Raw genomic sequence first — 20725 nt, 5'->3', positions numbered from 1 at the left:
TTGTGAAAGTTCTGGCCAAAACAGTGAATTGCAGTTTAGAATGTCAAAATGAGTCCAAATGCAATTTTGAAAAAAGATTTGGGATCTCTGTGACACTGTGAACACTTCTGTATGGTCAAAATTACAATTGGACCCTAAAACTGGCCTAGAGACATCCTACGCGTAGTATGTCTTTTTGCTCAGAATGACTTGAAATTTTCACCCCAGCTTCTCCTTGATGTGCTAATCACAGTGGTGTGCTCATAAGTTGGTTTGGAGTCCTAAATCAAGCTGAAGGCATCCTACGTGTAGGATGTCTTTTTGCTCTGTTTCAGCTCAAACTTGCACCGTAGCTTCCCCTTGATGTGCTGATCTCACAGCTCCTTTTACTTTTTGATTCTGACACCTATAGGTTGGTCAAATGATCAAGAATCTGTTCCAAAAGCCTGATGTCTGTTCTAATGACTTCCTAAGTCAAATCAACTCCAAATTGGACTAAATTTGTCTAGGGGGCTTGCCTAAGGCTATATGCCAGCATGGTATGGTCACAATAGAATTTTGGTTTCAAAATTATGCAGTAGACATCCTACGCGTAGGATGTCTTTTTGCTCAGAATGAACCCAAATTTGAACCACAGACTCTCTTTAAGGTGCTGATCATTGTGGTATGCTCAGAATTTTGTTTAGAGTCCAAAATCACACAGAAGACATCCTACGCGTAGGATGTCTTTTTGGCATGTTTGACCCCAGACTTGTCCCACAGCTTCCCCTTGATGTCAGTAACCCAATGGTATGCTTAAATTTTGGTTTGGATTTCAAAAGTCCCCAATTTTAGCTGTTCTAGTATTTTTCAGTCAAAAGTGCTAAAGTCTGCTTAGGACCCCCGTTTCTCCCCCAAATGAGATGAAAACTCTCTCAGTCACTCAATATATCATGCAGATCATGCTCCTGCAACCATCCTATGGTTTTGGTCTTGGAATAATGCCTTGGCACAATTTGGGTAGGATGTCTGGTAGTTCTCGTATTTTGGCTTTGATCTGTCAAAATGTGGTCAAATTTCCACTTTCCAGGTGAAAATAGGGTAAAACCTACCTTCTAAACACACTGGTAACCTCAGATTTTCAAAATTTCCACCAGATCACCCTGTAGACATCCTACGCGTAGGATGTCTACTGCTGATTTTTTCAGACTGAAGTGTCCCTGATGCTTCCTTATGCTCTCAGCAAGTGCAAGTATGCTTCACAATTGCCAAAAATATGCAAAAATCACTCAATTACAGCCTTTTCTGAAATTTTACGTTTTCTGACTCCGCCTTTTGGCTTTTGGTCAATAAAAATAGGGAAAAACACCCAAGTCAATATGTTACTAGGGTAAAACCTACCCTCTGAACCCACTGGTGCAGTCAAAATTTTCATATTTGGTCTCCAAAACCCCCTTGAGACATCCTACGCGTAGGATGTCTATGTTTATAGAATTGCAGGTTTTCTTCACAAAACCCTTGCAAATGCTCTTTTATATGCACAGCACGAGTCAGTCACAAAAAAACATCCACAAAAGCTTGTTTAATGCATTTTTACCCTCAAAAGGACACTTTTCCGTGATTTCAATTGCAATCGAGCACTTTAGAAAATAATTCAGTGATGAATAGCTCGAGATTAGAATCAGATCACTTACCTAAAGCTACTCCTACAAATCATTTGGGGTTTTGCATCTATGAGTAGAAAAACGCTTCACTGCCACACACGGACTAGTAAACGCTTTTATCACCTCATAAATCACTCGACCACCAACAACTACTCTAATCCACAGATCCTAACTAAACCTATCTAGTTGCAGACCCTCGGCAAGACACACGCTTCCTGGCTATCCACTTGATCGCGGAATATCCTCTTCCGGATCCACTTAAGAAAAATGTTTTCTTTAGCCGAAACTAAATCAAGCAACCATCACACGAGTGTTAGTAGGAAACCTACTTAGGTCCTTGTGTCCCCGGCAGCGGCGCCAATGTTGGACGGGAAGCGACTCACACACCCATGACGTGCATGCAAACACTACCTAGATCAACATAATGTCAATCGAGGACACAGATGACACGATAGGCACACGGAGGAAATATCTTTAGCTTGTCAGGTTGAGACCATCCTACACATACAACACTCTGGAAGGCCAACTAAACCACAATCAAGAACCTCACTGCTCTCAACTACACCACCTAGCCACATACACACATACGGAAGGTAACTCACCTAATCATGCCAGATTCGTACGAAACTTAAGGAACACTATCCCCTCACTATGATACACCTGTCCCTAAGCTTCTACACTCAAAACGCGTCTACGGAAAACGCATAGGATGACAGAGCTGAATTTTGAAAGTGCCCGAAATTGAAATTTATGAATACCTATGCGTAGCTTATGTCACCACGATTCTATAGACTACTAGCACGCACAAAACAGACATCGTTTGATACACTTACAGCCATAATTAGCTCATAAATGCGTCGGCGTGTGCGCTTCGTCTCGCGTGGAATGCTTGGCATTGTCGCGTAGCTCTCCTCGAGCCTACAACAATGGTGCAGTCGGATCTCCAATGTGTTGAGCGAGCCGGGCGTAGCGAGAGGATGAAGCTCACGCTCACTCTCTTTCTCTCTCACACACAGTAGACGGCAGCGTTAAGTTTTGATTATGATTAAAGTCTTTTTACAAAATGACCTAGGTACCTTATATACTAAGGCTACCTTAGGTTTAACCAAAAATGGGGTTGAAAGGGTCAAATGGCTTTGTATTTACAATTTGGAAGTGCCATTGCACCCCGGCTTCTGAAACTAGAATAACTACTCATTAGAAATGTCATTTATAGCCATAATCCGCAGCATTTCATAACTCGCAAAAGATAAGACTTTGGTATGAAACTTGAGTTATGTTGTGTTGTTGACGGAGCGGTCAACACTCTTGTAGCCTCTATGCACTAGCCAAGTTATCTTCGTCCCATGGTTTGACAAATTGATCGTGGTTCTCACTAATACTGCAATAAGATAGGATGGTGCGATTAGACATGCGTCCCACATTTGCCACCGTTGCTGGGGACTGAAGAGACCTACACTAGGGAAAAACACGAGCGTCTTGTGTAGTTGTTCGTTAACTTCCTCTAGGTTCACCTAGAGTTCAAAACTTTCTTTTAGAAACCGCATAGCTTAAATTTGTCGTCTTTTGCTCTCTCTCTCTCTCTCTCTCTCTCTCTCTCTCTCTCTCTCTCTGTCTCTCTCCACTTGTTTTATGGCTTGTTACAAAAAAAATTTAACTCTTGAAGAAGATTGATTTGTCGGAGAATTTACAAATGAGGAAACATGTCAGCCACAACACGATTGAAAGATTTATTGTTCTTTCACGTAAAGACTATATGTCACAAGTGTACACTTAGATAATTTTCTACATACGAGAAATCCTCTATTGTAATTTGTCTTGTTTAGTAATTAGTGGATCCCCTTGCTATAAAAGTAACCTTGAATAGAGGCATGCACTTGTACTAGATATTTAACACCTAAATTTTACACTAACTTGGGGAAGCCTCACCACATGGGTGCAATCAAACCCTTAGTTATTGATACAACGAAGTAATATATATGATGAGGAAGACATCATTCTTTGCACACATATGTAGCACTAGCCACTTCCCTAAGAAGCACACATCTCGGTGCTATGAGTAAACATGTGAATCCTCAACACCTATGTATGCACTCAATGAAACTTATCATCACACACACACTACACCCATTGGATCATGTCAAGTTGAGATGATTTTGATGCAACAAAACCATAACACTATTGAGAGCGTACTATTATAGAATTTTTCAAAAAACAAATCCTCTTAGGGGTAAAAAGGGATAAAATTACTCTTACTTGTTCGGAATGAGGTGGGTGCAATTGATCTTAAGGGGGCTTGAAGATGAAGGTAGCCATACCTACAAAATACAGAGAGAGGGAGATAGAAAAGTACACACTTGCAATAATAGACTCAATATATAAAATGCACAACAATACCTTTAACATAGGATACGGTATGTACATCAAAGAATTTAGTTATAAGGCTAAAAATATCTCCGGATCGGCCTTTGGATTTCATAAATGCATACAAAGATGATATCTGGTATATTAAAAGCTTATCTTCCACATAAGCCTTCAGAAATAGGAGATGTTCTCACCAAAGACTAAGACTATGCTTAGGATGTGCCCACCCAACAATCCTTCCCTTGGGCATGGCCTATACTGAAGAAAGGTAGATCAAGACTCAATACCACACAGGATAGTAGTCACATAGACTGTAGTCACATAAACAAAAAAGGTCTTAACAAATATGGTGTCACACAGGCTTAGGAATCCTGCCCTCAAACAAATAATGTGGAAGACCATCGATATCTACAAAACATCAATATATTCACAAAAGAGAGTAGGGGTGGTACAAACATGTAGATAGTTGTATTGCGCATCATATTTGTCTTCATCTTCATCTTTGTTGTCGTTCTCTGCAAGGTTGATTTTGCATTTTTCTCTACTGATGCTTCTACTACTGTTACAAGGGCATTTTGATGGTGGATGTCCTTTGACTCCGCAATACTTGTTCTTATAGCAATCTTTCAAGAAATGCCATGGTTTTCGCATTCGTGACACTTTTCATTTTTGGTCCTAGTTGATGAAGATGTATTCCTAGATGATGCTGCAATGTAAACTCCTCCATTTGCTGATGCCTTCTTTGCTTGCTTCTTTTCTTCTTCAATTAAGGCATTTATGGCTTGTTTCAATGTAGGTGTTGGTTCCTTCTATTGTACGATTGTGACTATGTTGTCAAACTTTTCTAGAACCACGCTTAAGAGCACAACAACCTTATCTTCTATGTGGATCTAATACTCAATATAAGTTAATTGGCTGATGATTCTCATTAACTCACTAACAAGGCTTGAAATTTCCTTCCATTGATTCATTTTGTCAATTTGTAAAGGTTCATTTTTAAGGCTAATTTTGCTCCTTTTTTTTACTGTGCACGTAATTATCATGTAGCAAGGTAGTAATTTTATTTAGAGCTTGTTCATCTTTAGCTTGAATTTGTCCAATCTGTGCTCTGATCAGTGTGCCTTCATCTATGGCTGGTTCAGTTGTGCGTGATTGACAACATACGATAATTTCTTATGCATGAGATACGCTCGCACTTTAGTCTACCACATATGGAACCCTTCCCCATTAAATTTTTCAATCCCTTTTTCTCCCATAGTGCCAATAGAGGGGTCTTAGCAATTAGCTTGAGCTAATTCCAGTCTCTATCCTCTTTACAAGATGCAATATCCTGTTATGTGATAGGTGATTGCATATATTTCAATTGAATTGTTCTCAAAATGAAAAATTGAAGCTTTCAATTACAAGGAATGTAGGGAGAATGAGAGAGAAAAATCCTTGTTCTTGAAAATGGACATCTCCTTTGAATGCTTGTTATCGACATGCTTTGCTTTGTATCGTCAAAATAGCTCTTGAAGTCTTGCTTGAATTTTTTGTGAAGCTTGAGGGGTGATTCTCGACGCTTGAAGTCAAAGCTTTTGTTGCTCGAGGCTTGATGTGTTCAAAGAATCTATTGAGAAGCTTTGAGAAGAATCTAGCTTCTTTGCTTTAAAGATTTTGGATGACCTTTTGAAACTTGAAGCTCAATGCTTTTATAGGTTACTACTTGCATGATTGGACCTGTGGGGCTCCTCTAAAGGAGAGGAAGAGGTTTCAGAAACCACCTCAAGAACAATGGGAAACTGTCCTTTTGGCTCAAGCTCTTGGAGGTTTGAATTACCTCTGTGAAAATGGCCTCTAAATTTTTTAATTTAAATTCTTATTTGCGTAAAAAAATGACGAGTGTTTAGGAAAAGCTTTGATGACAAACAATCGTGTTCTGTGCAGAGGAACGAGTGAGTTTCAGGCGAGCAGGGCTGTAGGATAGCGGGTGAGTGTTTTGATGGCCACACAACTGCGAGTTTGCAAAGCTTTGACAAGCTCATATAGAGTCTCGACACAACAAGATGACTCTACTGAGGTTGAGCGGGAGCCAACCAAGCGTGATTGAGTAGCATCAAGACAGTAGTTGGGGCCGACTAATACAATGTAGACAGACTGCAAGTTTTAAGAGAGCATGTGCCGTTTCAAGAGCTGCATCAAGGGTGTTGTAACTTGTTACTTTGATTTTGAAGCTTTGACCAGGTTGGGTGAAAATTCTGAGCAAGAATGCGACAAACAATGTTGAGCAGATTTCAGTAGCTCCAAATGTTGATTCAAAAATATAGACAAAACCATGTGTAGGATACACAATATAGAATTCAAGCCTTTCACTATTATAAAACATGGCTCTCACCACAAAAAGCACACAAAGATATAGACTCACACACACATAGTCACACATAGAGCTTACTGTTATGCAAAGATAACAGAGGATAATTATGCGAATTTAATTGAGCAATTATTTGCACGAATAAGGTCAAATTAAGCACGTTGATAGTTGACAGGAAGCTCTTGACAATGGCTTTACACTCTCTCTCTCTCTCTCTCTCTCTCTCTCTCTCTCTCTCTCTCTCTAGTTACACAAGTCAATAATGCCTATGATGAGTGTAATAGTGCTATAAAGCAGGTTGAAACAGAACATAAAAATGCACAAAAAATTGAAATTCCACACACACAATAATGAAAGATTTCTAAAATGCTCTATTGTTGAATTATTTCAAGAAAACAATGTCAAATGCAAGTTCCTTCTCATCTAATCACCAAAAGGTAGTGGAACATGCTCGTGCCAAAATGGTGATTAGGAAGTGGGATTATTGAGAAAGATAACTGTCACCATACATATATGGTAGTGATGTGTGTGAACATACTTAGGATCATCGGGGCATTTTTTCCCTCATTTTAGGAGTTTTTTCCCCATGTGCATTGTACATACACCCATCAATCTAGGGCTAACTTATCTTTCCATTGTGCACTAAAAAATACTACTCTCTATTGTGTGCCTTGAGCTTCTTCATATTCTCCAAGATGTGTGTGCTTTCCCTGTAACCCTATTTCCAACAATTGCTATCAGAGCAGGTTGCATCCTCCCAAGCATAGTCACCAACATTGCCAGCATACACTTGCTCATCTTATCCAATTTGGGTGAGCTATGGTGAGCATCAGTAGGTTGACTAACTCTTTGGGATATCTGGTAGAGCTTGGTCTACTCAAAATTTTGATTCGGGCTCATTTCAGCCTTCGTTTCCACTACAAATGCAATATTGTGCAGGCAATTTTTTCCTTTTGTGCAAAATTTTTATTAGTGCTATCTTTTTCATAACAGGTCCCTTATAGTCTTCTTTGGGTTGTTCTATATAGCACGTTGTAGTCCTGCTTCATATCTCCTTTTTTTGGGGCAGTTTTCACATGAGGTGCAGGTGCTCTCCATGGCTGACAACAACACATATGTGTTCAAGATGTTTGATGCTGAGGATAGATTGAACGGGAAAAATTACCCAATGTGGGCTTACATGATGCAACATGTTCTTCTATCAAAGGGAAATTGGAATATTGTGCAGGGCATTGATGTACGTCTTGATTTTGTGGATGTAGACACTATTGAGGATGTTGCAGGTTTTGGTGGTAGGATTGCTGGTGCTAGAGCTATTTTGCCTATAGCTCATTGGGATGTTAGAGATGCATAGGCTCATGCATTGATTGCATTATCTGTGAAGCACACTATTACTCCCCACATTCGCTCAGCTAAATTAGCTAGATAAGCTTAGGACATTTTGGCTGGTCTTTATCCAAGTCACAATGAGGCTAAAATTTCATTGATGCGTAAAGAGTTGGAGTCAAAGATTATGATGAGTAAGATGACATGGAAAATCTCCTTGCTAGTATCAAGGATATCAATGAGAAACTCATTTCTACAGGAGAAGTCACTTTTGACAGTTCCCCTGTGAAGACTGTTCTTGATGCTTTATCAGATTCTTACCAGATGTTTGCTATTACTTCAAGACTTATGACCCAAGGAAATCCTAATGTTGTCAAGTTTGATGCATTATGCATATTTCTGCTGCAAGAGTCACTTCCAAGAAAGAACTTTTTCATAAACATCATGCAATTGAGTAGGCTTTTATTGTTGCTCAAAGACAAGGTGGTAATAGCAATGTAGCCACTTCTCATGGTTCTTCCATGAGTGGAAAAATTCCTATTTGCAATGCTTCTGATGAAAAGGAAAATCAGAAGATGCATTGCCATTATTGCAAGGCTAATGATCACTTGATTAATCAGTGTCCTAAATTGAAGGAAAAAGAAGAAGAAATAAGTTGGTTCCACTACAAGTACAGCTATTGTAGAATCTTCTGTGAAAGGAGACTGTGATGCTGATGTAGATGCAGAGTGTTCATTTAGTGTAGAGTGCAATTATGATCCTTCTGTTCATGATTCATGTATGTCAGCTACTGCAAATTCTTATATGTGGTACTTTGACAATGGTACTACAAAGCACATTACCTCACATTGTGACTTGTTTACTCTCCTGAGTCTGTCTTTCATGGGAATACAATCACTTGTGCCAACAATGCCTCTTATCTGGTCTAGGGAGTTGGAAAGATTGTGTTGACTGCTACAAATGGTAGTTCTTTTATACTTGTTAATGCACTTTGTCATAATAACTAATATATAATTCTCCTAAATGATTTTCTCATGTTGAACTGATCATTTAATATGGAGAAGTGCTAGGGGAGAAAAGGCTAGAATATTGGTTAAGCTGGCCGAGACCGGCCACATTAGGGATTCAAAGGAGGGAAAATAGGGATTCAAATGGGGGGCCATCTGCAAAAGAGCAATGTGCAACAATGGGCTTTAAAGACCCTAAGGTTCAGCCCATTAAGATTTCCAAAATGCTAAGGTTCCAAAATTCAAATCCCGTGTCGAAAGGTCAAACACTAGGGAAATTAGATGCTTTGTGTGTGTACCAAAAATTCTTCAAATCTCCTACAAAGGAGGGGGCGAGACGTGCAAGTAGGGGATGGGAGAGAAACACACACACTCTCACAAGCTTCCTTTACACAAAGGGAATGAGGGACACATGTCAGCTCCCTAGGCCAGATGCCCACAAGGTGCACTCAAATCCTATTGGATGGCCATGGAGGTGGACCAATGAGAATTAGGCTAGAGTAAATCTAGTTTAATTAATTTAAAAACACTTAATAAAAGAACCAATAAGAATTAAGCTCTCTAGAAGACTATTGAATAGTGTCCGAAGGGGTTCAAGGAGCATTCAGCAGCCCAATGGCTTGCATGATTCCTATTGGCCAAGAGACAAAGGGGTCTAATGAGAGTTTAGTTGCATTAATTAATTACCTAAAACTCACAAAAGGGGAAAGTGGTACACATGTCAGAAGGCTATCACTTATGCCTCTCAATTTTCATTGGGGCTAAGACTGGAATGGGCCAATGGGGTGCCTGCATGAGTAAAATGGAAGAGGGGTCGACCAAGAGAGAGAAGGGGCTGAATTTCTCAAGGCATTATTCCACACACACACTCACACTAGCTCATGTGTGAAGCAAGAAGACTCTCTCTCTCCTTCTCAAGCTTTAATGGAAAGTTTATCGCCTACTCCAAGCTTGTGAGAAGGAAGGCCTACACCAACAACTCTTGGCTTTGTGATGCAAATCCAACCAAGAGACAAGCTTCAATGCATGCTCATCTCCTCTACCATGCTAATTACTAATCTATGCTATGCTAGTATGAATTATTATGCGAGGAGATATACATCTTTCTCGTAAGACTACTCCTTATTCCTCTCAATCTACTCTCATATCCCGCTAGCTCTCACCATCTTCGAAGGTGTGTGAGGTCTTGGGTCTGAGATCATGAGGGAATTGATGTTGTGTTTTAAAGTGTTTCCTAGTGCTGGAAGCTTCCATCTTCTTTGCACTAGCTAGTTATTGAAGGAACACAAAGAATTGTATTGTAAAATGTCTCCCTTGATGGGGGAAACCTATAATACAAAGCCTTTTGGAGGGCAAACTAGCTCCATATAAATCCAGTCCTCAACTCTTGTCAATAGCTTAATTTCTCTCCCTTTTGAAGTATTCTTCATGCCTATCTAGCTAGGTGTTATACTTTTTGTTGCTCTCTCCACCCAAGCACTCTTGTTATGCTCATTAGGAATCTATTCTAATGAAATTCTCACTATGTTCATGCTATTTTTTGCTACACACAAGTTACTAGGCCATTCAATGTTACATTGGTATCAAAGCACAAGGTTTCTCTTTTCTTGCTCAAGAAGGGAGGTCCTCAGGCTAGCTATAAATGGTTGGAATTATTAATTTCAATTGAGTAAGTAGAATAGGGATTTTTCAGCCTTACAGTGCACCTGCCTTTGTGCAGATAAAGAGGCATCACCGTGGAGAGCTATGGTCTTAATAGTGGAGTCCTACGGGGCTTGCCTATGGCTTAACCACTATTGAGCTATTAGAATCTTGACAAGAGCCGTTGATGTTTTGGTGTTGAAAGACCCTCTCTTCTATTCCTTACAATTAATGGTATTCGAGCCATGGGTACAATAGCTTGAGTGCTTTTCTAAAGGGGTAAGGAGGAGTAGACCCTAGGGCTTGAAGTGTCAAAATCAACCTAAAAAAATTTACACCTAAAAGTTGTTAGAATGGTTGACAATAGTAAAGAGAGTAAAGTTAATGCTGATAGCTTTGATTTTGCTAATGAGCAGGCTACTAATGATGCCCCTATGCTTGTTAACTACCTTGTTTCTAGGCTTCAACAAGCCATGGGCAATCCATCCCTCCAAAGTGAATTGCAACGGCAACTTCGTGCTCATGGGATTCTCCAAGCTCCCCACCATGATGAGAGAGTACCTAGGAAGCCTCCTTGTGAGACTTCCAAAAGAGGCCTCTCTGCGATTCGGGAAGAAGAAGAGAATCCATAGGAAGGGCTCAAAAATTTGCTTCTTGATGACGCATCTCCTTCTCAAAGGAGAACTCAAGGGCCCCCACCAAAGGAACAAGAAAGAAGTGAGTCTCCTACCACCTCGGTGGAGATGGCTCCACAAGACGGCAGGCAAAATGCTCTCCATCACCTCCTAAATGGAGAATACCATCGTACACTTATCCATACCATAATTCAAGGAGGGATGATAAAAAACAAGAGAAGAAAAAGGCGAGAAAGAGGTCACTCTCTTCTCCATCTTCTTCATCATCTTCGTATTATGAATAAAGTGATGGTGTTGACAAAGAGAACCAAGGCAAGAAAAAGGCGAGAAAGAGATCATCCTTTTCTCCATCTTCTGAAGAAAGCGATGGTGCAACTTTTGAACCATCAAAAAGAAGAGGCCATAAGAAATCCTATGCCGCGTGGAAGAGATCCTCCAAGCTCAAGAAGTTCAAAGAGGGAGGAAAGAGCATCTCTTTCCTTACCTACGATGGCACCTTTGGTGCTACAGACAAAGTCTTGGCTTTCATCGAACAATTTGATGTGGCGTTTGGAGATGAGGGCTTCACGGAGTTCTCAAAGCTACGCTATGTATCTATGCACTTTCAAAAGTCTACCAGGCAATGGTGGTCTAGCCTACGGGCCAATGGTGAAGATCCACAAACATGGAAAGCTTCAAGAGCTTCCATTATGAAGTAGTGTTTGGGTACGATGCCAAAGACAAAGTACTCACCAAAATGGTGAAGCTTGAAGCTCTCTCCCTACAAATCCATTCACAAATATGTAGACAAGTTTTGGGATTTACATCTCAAAGCCACTGTCTTCAAGAAGATGGATTTTGGAGAGAGAAAACAACAATTCTATGCGGGCTTAATTGAAGAAATGGCGGAGTATGTTAACTCACCAAGGGCATGCACCATATCCACGGTCATACACCATACAATGGTGGCTTCACGAATCAATTTTCAAACAGGGGCTAAGAGAAACCCTAAGACCATAAAAAACAAAGGTTCTAATGAGCCTAAGGGAAAGGACAATGTCCAAAAGTCTCCTAAGGGCGATTTTAATAACCACAAAGCTAAGGAGAAGGGAGTTTACAAAGGCAAAAACAAACTCTCTCTCATGAAGAGCTTGAGCGTTATGGCAAGCATAACCGTTGTTTCAAAGGTGGTGAGCAAGGGCATGCGTACCGTGCTTGTCCCCAAAAGAACACCCGCCCTGAGCCTCCTAGAGATACCTTAATCAAAATCCAAGAGGAGAAAACTCACCACAAAGGATCTCCTCTATTCCATGCTTGGGGAAAGGTAAGAGAACATGATGCTTTTATTCTCTTCGACCCTGGTTCTACTCACAATTTCATATCCACAGAGTTGGCCACCAAGCTAGGCATACAAGCTTACGAGATGGGAGATGTCCTACCCGCAGATGGTGCTTTCAAGGGGAAAGAAGCTTCAGTCACTCCCTTAATCAGGAAATTGAGGCTTCATGTCCAAAGCTATGTGGACAAAGAGGACTTCTTTATCTCTCCTCTCAAGCACGAGGATGTAATCCTAGGGGCACCATGGTTTGATTGCATGGCTGCCAATGTTAAATTCCCTGAAAGGAAAATCTACTTTAAGTACAGGAAAAAAGATATGTACATAGATGCTAAGGAGTTGGGTAACACCATACCCATTGTACATACGCAAGCTTTCAATAAGTCAATAGAGAGCTCTATTTCCGTGTACATGATTTTTGTTAAAGATTCTCAAAATGAACCTAATGCTTTAGCAAAACAAAATATAAAAAATCACAAGGAGTTACAGTTATCAAATTTTCTCAAGGGGTTCCAAGATGTTTTTATTGACGACATCCCTTGTGAACCACCTCCTAAATGAGGCAATGATGACCATGCAATTGAACTTCTTCCAAGAAGTCCACCACCTAATAAACCTCCTTATAGAGTTTCTCAAGCTCAACAAGAGGAGATTATGTGGCAAGTGCATGAGTTAGTTGAGAAGGGCATGGTTAGGCCTAGCTCATCTCCATTTTGTTCACCAGTGCTACTAGTGCAAAAGAAAGACAACACATATCGTATGTGTGTCGACTATAGAGCACTGAATAGGATCACTATCAAAAATAGGTTCCCCGTAAGACCTATTTGATAAGCTACAAGGGTCGACCTACTTTAGTAGAATTGACCTAAGAAGTGGCTATCATCAAATAAGGATAGTTGATCAAGACATTGTAAAGACCGCATTTCGCACTACGTCGGTCTTTATGAATACATTGTCCTACCTTTTGGCTTGACTAATGCACCAGCCACATTCAACCGCTTGATGGAGAAGCTATTCAGGCTTCACCGAACCTTTACTGGAGTGTTGTTTGATGACATTATCATCTACTCTAATTCATTAGATGAACACAAGCAGCACCTCTAGGTAATATTACAAGTTCTACGAGAGAATAAACTTTATATTAATCGAAAGAAAAGTATATTTTTCTTACAAGAGGTTCAGTATTTAGGTCACATTATCTTATCCCCCGAAAAGAAAAAAACACTTTGTTCTCTCCTCCTCCTTCCTCCTCCCTACTTTCTCCCTCTCTTCTCCCTCCCTGCCCTTACCTTCCTCCTCCTCCCCAATCTCTCTCTCCCCCCCCTCCCTCCTTCTCTCCTCCCATCTTCCTCAATCTCCCTACCCCTCCCCCTCTATCTTTTCACCATTTGCTTCCTCACGCAACAGCTTCCATGGTGCTCACGGACATCACAAATGATTTGCTTCCACCACCACGTACTCCGCACACCAAAAGCATACATATTGGCTTACCCACGGCGTTTGCACCGAAGACCGCTAGTGAGGGTGACGAAAGGTCATCACAGGAACGTCGCACCGCTTGTGAGACCAATGTTGGCATTTGGGTGGATGGCCATTTGTACCCTTATGATCCTATAAGCCGCTTTCATCCATCCTTTAATAGCCTTTTGACATTTCTTCAATTTCTTGGGAGGGGAGAAGCAGGCTTGTTAGGCTATTGCAAGCGGTTGTGTATGGGTGCAGGTGCTTCTTTGCATATGTGGATGCATGAACGTCAAGCTCTTCACCTCAAGAAGACGGCATTACAAGAGAGTGTTGCCTCTTTGGAGAGGGTGGTTAAAACTCTTGAACAACAAATACAAGAAAAGGAGTCCCACATTAAGAAACTTGCCAACACCATCACATACTTGAAAGAAACACCCCGAGCCAAAATGATCGAGTCAAGCTTCTCACTAGTTGTCTCAATACCCAGGATGTGATTTCTATCTTACAATCACATGGAGGTAAGCACATTAAGGATGCAGTCAACAAGGACCTTATGCGTAAATTGAGAAATGTGGTTAGTGATGATGACGTGCAACAAGCTTGTGATGAGGCTAGAATCAGCACCAAAGCCTATCATGCTATTTTCCAACTCCTAAAGGATGCCCTCAAAGAGCATGGCATTGTGGAAAACCTATTTTCGGTTCCTCCCAAGGTCAACCTCGCAAAGAAGGCCACAAACGAAGATGTGTTCTCCCGCATTGGGACATACCTACACATTGAGGACACAATGCCAACTTCCCTTTATGCTTCGTGCGCACCAAAGACAAGGGAAAAAGGTAAGAAACAATCCATAAGACCTTCGGAGAAGGGATTTCCTTACACAATGTGGAACAATATTTTTGTGGATCTTAGAAGACTTCAACAAGCCATGCTTAGATTTTACGAGTTACCTTACCTGAAGAAGGTGACACACTTTACTTTTTTCTTTGGTATTGTTCTTATCATAGACTTTGAAGTTTAAGGTCTTGGCAATATTTATTTTGTAGTGATTGGCACAAAGGTCACTTTTGTGCTGAAATTCGATGAGTGTCAAATAGTGAAAGGCCGAAGGTTAGAGAGGATAAGTGTCACTCTAATGAACGAGGCCCTTTTGCAAACCAAGCGAAGGGATTCAGTCGAGCCATCTCCCACCCCATCTTTTAGTGTGCAATTAGATAAAGACATTTAGTGGTTGGGTGCTATTGAGGTCCCCAAAGAGACCAATGGAGTACTTTCATGGATTTTTGAGAGAACTCCATGGATCATAAAAGTAGTAAACTCCCAAATTACAGGTCAGAAGTTGGAGATTGAGGGTTTGGGTAGTTATGATGTGGAGTGGCACTTAGGTGGGGATTTGAAGACCATAAAGTGTTTGCTTGGCTGCAAACAAGGGGCTTCTTCTCTCATGCCTTGTCCATTTTGCACTCAAGAGTACAAACTTAATGGACAAAAATCACATAAGAGCACTGCAAAGGTCGGTTCCATGCTTCCATGGCAAGGGCATGGAGAACAAGGGTTAGATTTTTGTGATGTCGGAGATGAAGGTAGAGAATGGGAAGCGTCTATTTTGAGATGTCCCATGCTCAATGCCCCAGACCGTGATCAAAAGGACCACGCTTGGAATCCAATCTTTCCATTTCCTCTATCGAATGTATATTTTCGTATATTACATGCATTCATGCGCATTTTTGATAGGCTATTGAAGCTCCACATTGACTATGCTTTCACAATGAAACCATTGGAAAAGTCCCAGGAATCAATCGAAAGAGTGGAGGTACTCTTGAATTCCATTGTGTCTATTGTTGTTGCAAAGAACACAGGGGAGGCCCATGAAATTGCTCTCAACAAGTGTCAATGAGTGGACAAAAAGCTAGACACTTTTTGAATAAATTTTCCCAAGGAAATCCAAGTTGATATGATGCTCAAAACAGCTCCAACCAGCAGGCAGGTAACCTTTGGGATCTTTGGAAGGAGTTATGCAAAGATACTACTGACAATGATTCAAATGGCGAGCTTGCAAACAAGCGCAAGCAAGTTTGGGCACATTTTGATGAAATGGTCAAGCTTATGGGCCTTAACAGCACAACAGAAGAACAACGCCCATGATTTCAAGAAGCCTTGGCGGATTTTACCAAGGTCTTCAACCTTTCTTGGGGTGAAAATAACATCACACATTACATGGCAATCCATGTTATGTGGTGTATTTATTACAAGGGACTGTTTTTATTAAATAATGTGGATCATTTACTCATGTGAACAGCATATCTTGTTTGTGCATGGTGCATTTTTTATGCACAAGTATGGATCGCTTGAAATTTTTAGCACTCAAGGCATGGAGAAGTCCCATTATCGAGAAAGGGGAGTGTACTTCATAAATACTCGACATGGTGGTGGACTGGTGCAATCCAATTATTTGGAGGAGATGTTCAACTAAACTTTTCGCACAATATTTTCTCATAATCTCACAATGGAGCGTGCACAACAATCCAAGAATGCTATTGAAGTGCGGAAATGGAGTCATCAAGAGCATAGCAACAAGTGGCAAATGTCGCAAGGTCCCGCCAAGCATGCTGCATGGCGGCCATGCAGAGTGCGAAAGGATCAAAGTCGATTCTGCACGAGTCACTACACGTGAACGCAAGGTCCAACTCTTAGCGACATGTTTATTTAAAAAATAATAGTTTTTTTTCAAAATTAGTGTGAACAAGGCCCTTTTTAAATGGGCCCTTATAAATATTGCATGCTCTCATAAACCACTCATTTCCTAAGAACAGGTGAGCTCTTACCATACAAAATGGTGCGCACCAAACAAGCCGCGAAAGAGCATCCGCCTGCCAACAAAAACAACCTCCAAGGATGTGAGAAGTCGGCATGGCTTAAAGGCACAAGAAAACGGCCACGAACACCTGGCCGTTCCAGGAACTCTGCTGGCAGTGGGCATGGTAGTAAGGCACCAGAGTCATCGAGGGATATTGAATCTCCATGTCCTCAAGATATAACACCTACAAAAATAATGAAACAACGTGCCTAGCGCTGAAGAGAAGAAGCGGGCCAGCAAACAACAGAGTCCGATAGGGAGGAGCCGTTGCACCACCAATCACAAGCAGGACCATCCAAGACGACTCGGGTGGTCCATACAGACACTGAATGAGAGAGTGAGCCACCATGGCTACGAACTCATATACCGCGCACACACCGGGTGCCCATTGGGGGGAAGACACTCTCTCAAGGCCAGGGAGCTCTCCCCACGGCACAAGATCGGGAGCCAAGGGAAGAGGATGAATCAGAAGAGGCTGCAGATCCAGACCCTAAGCATGTAAACAGGTGCAAGTCTAAGTTTTTCAAGAATCCTAAACGCTGCCAGCCAGCAAATGTGCAAGTGCCCCCAAGACAACCGCAGCGGTGCCGAAAAATAGCAAAGGGCATTCGCAGAAATCCGCCACTACCAGAAGACTACAGAGCTTTTGATTCGACACGCCCCCTTTGCTCGCACAGTGAAGGAGGTGCTTCAAAGCTATGGAAATCAGTACAAAATGCAAGCAATAGCGCTAGAGGCTATTCAAGAAGCTGCAGAGGCCCACATCATTTCAGTGTTGGAAGATACCAACCTATGCACCATTCATGCAAAGTGAGTGACAATACAGCCAAAAGATATGCAGCTTGCACGTCGATTGCGACGAAACTTCGAGCATTAGCCGAAGTTACCCCTCTTTTTCTATTGCACACCCTTATCTTTGTAATGTTTTGAATTTGCAATGACAATATGATCAACAGTTGTGTCTACTGTGTCTATTATCTTTGTAATGAGATGACTTTGCAATTTCAAGTTCTGTTTACCCATAAGATATCAAAAAAGTTAACATATTGTGAAACCAGGTGTCTATGCAACAATAAATTAGTTTTTTCAAAATGTCCAATGTAAGTGGGCCTTTTGGTGCAGTTAATAAATTTCTTTCAGTTAATTTATGTATTTTAAGTATCCTAGGGGGTAGACATGCCTACCAAGTGCAAAAAAAAGGGTGGCCACAAAGGCGCGCAAATGGCCCATCCACCAGTTTTGGATGTCCCATTTGCGCGCCCTTGTGGCCACCCTTTTTTTGGCACCTGGTAGGCTTCTTTACCCCCCAGGATACTTAAAAAACACAAATTTACTGAAAGAAATTGGTTTTGCATCATTACTTTAGATGGAGCCTTGTGGCCACCCTTTTTTTTGGCAATTTCAAGCTTTGACTTCCCCATAGGATATCAAAAAATTTAACATATTGTGAAACGGGCCTTTTGGTGCAGGGGTGTACTAGGTAGAGCTAAAGCAGGTGATAGTGTGCTGGAAAACTTAAATTCAGAGTTGATTTCACCTTTTCTAGTGTCCTTGAGTGCAAACATATGCTGAAATTGCCAAAAAAAGGGTGGCCACAAGGCTCCATCTAAAGTAATGATGCAAAACCAATTCCTTTGAGTTAATTTATGTTTTTAAGTATCCTAGGGGGTAAATAAGCCTACCAGGTGCCAAAAAACAGGTGTCCACAAGGGCGCGCAAATGGACCATCCAAAACTGGTCGATGGGCCATTTGCGTGCCCTTGTGGCCAACCCTTTTTTGGCACCTGGTAGGATTTTCTACCCCCTAAGATACTTAAAATACATAAATTAACTCAAAGGAATTGGTTTTGCATCATTACTTTAGAGAAACCACTTCTTCTCACTCAAATGTGTTTTATACTTTCCCCAGTATCATGTGCATCCAACTTCCGCTATGTTGTTACTTCAAGCAAAAAAGACACAGCTTATTGAAACATATTACCAATTACAACAATTTTCAAGATTGACAAATCACATTTAGAAGAATTTACAAGATAGAGAGACAATTCTGAATTTTCAAAAAAAAATTATTACTTCCAAAAAGGTGAGTTTACATGATGTATCTAAGGAGTTCATAATTTTCTTGACCATTTCCTGGCGCCTATCTTGCGCGTAAGGCAACTCCCCAGTCAGGAGGGACTACGCTATGGCCTTTGGGTTATTTGAGCCAATGGAAGTATGTATCCCTATCTGGGCAAGCACTTTACTACGGAAGCCAATGCCAAACGCTATGCATACAAGGGATCTACGCACTAGGAACACAAGATGCACAGTTTGAGCAATGGTGCTCAAACACAAAAACTTGCTCAAAGCTTTCAACAACCAAGTCATAAAATGGTCTTGGGGAGTAAATTCATTATGGATAATGGCCACATTGCCAGGGGGGAGTTGTCCTAGGTAATGCGCAAGGAAGCTTGAGGTCCAAAGCCCGTCCGCTTGCCACCCGTCCTTGCAGCAAAATCATCAACCTCCACAACGTCCTGTCATAAACAAATGTAGGTTGAGAAAAAAAACAATGAAGGATAAAATAAGAACATGAAAATTAGGATAGATTTTACCTCCTGCTCCTTGTCGTCCTCCTCCCTGTTGCCCTTTGCATCCAAGTCAATGCCCCCATGCACCGCATGTACGAGCTTTGGATCATCAGATGGGAGGTTGCATAATGGCATAGTCATCCTAGCGGCCTCAACCTTGGCTTGCGTGCCTTGGAATTCTTCCTCAGCCATGTGCAACTGCTCTCCTTTTAGGACCTCCGCACATACAACTGCAATAGTGTCAGCAACACAATCCCCAACTGGCAAGAGCTTGCTTTCTAGGGCATTTGGAATATTGTCTAAGGGACATTTGGTGTTGTTGCATAGCACGCTCAAGCATTCATCCATGCGCACACCAAATGCTTCTCAAAATCATGCATAAACACATACTCCTCCCCATCCACTACCACTGAGGAGAAGCGGCTGATTTTTACCTCTGGGATAGACACATTCATCAATGGTAGTGACACTGGAGTGTCACTAGGGCTAGCCACAACTATGGATTTCTCAACCACTTCCTCGAGCCCCCTGGGGTACTCGAGCCGAAGTGTGTTTCCTTCCACTGCAAGGTTCATGGGCATAACATCCTGCTCCTTGGTGTCCTTGATAAAGGACCCAACCTGAAGGTGTGGTAAGCGGAGCTCCTCCAAATCAAATTCCTCGCTCACCAAGAAGATAAATGTTGCGAACTGAGAAACGTACTCCACCCCCAACTTGCGCTTCTTGAGTGCTGACACCCCTGGGGCTTGCTCATCAATGGAAATTTCTTGGAATTGTCACAATCACTTGGAGAATGGGTGATCACCTTTGTGTATATAGCACAAAAGATTGCAACGCACCCAGATCCCTGCATGTGGGGAGGTAGATACAGAATATTTTATGATGTGCTCCTCCATGAACGCAAAAATCTCGGCAAATGCATCCATGTGAAGGGCAATTGTGGCCTCAAGGTCAGGGAGACGAGTAAAAAAGGTGTGGAGCTCCAACTTCCCTTTGTATTTGGCATCCTCCAGGAAGACGATGAAGCGTGACAAAAGGGTGGATGTGGGTGCAGATGCAGAGGCTATGGAAGCATCCATGTCTAGCCTGGGGTGTAGATAGAGAGTGGAGGAGCTCAAGAGTTGCAAAAGTAAAAATAGTGAATGAGTTATGCGGCCCCCCTTTTATAATGGTCCTTTTTTTAAAGACATTAAAAAAAGAGACACTTCCACCAAAAAATAATCTCTCATCTCAATGCGAAAAATTATATTCAAAAACATGATTTGTCGAAGCAAATCATGTTGATTACATCGGGGATTGTTTTCAAAATTGCAAGAGTTACAAAGTTATAAGATTGATAACATAGTTCCATTCATCCCCCAGTCCTCCTCGACCTTCAATTTGTCTTTCATTCTCTTCCCAATCTGGACATTCATTACAATTATCATCCAATGATCGACAAACTATGATGTATTGAAAATGTGGTGGAAGGATTCTCACCTTGTGACCTTGTAAACGAGATTGTGCTTGTTGAAGGGTCTCAAAACCCAGAATAACAAAATGTTCTTGCACATTACTGAGAGACCAATGCT

This window comes from Adiantum capillus-veneris, chromosome 22 (assembly GCF_014529385.1).
Source record: "Adiantum capillus-veneris isolate H3 chromosome 22, ASM1452938v2, whole genome shotgun sequence".
Lineage (NCBI taxonomy): Eukaryota > Viridiplantae > Streptophyta > Polypodiopsida > Polypodiales > Pteridaceae > Adiantum > Adiantum capillus-veneris.
The sequence above is the reverse complement of the archived record's forward strand: the minus strand, read 5'-3'. Positions refer to the sequence as shown.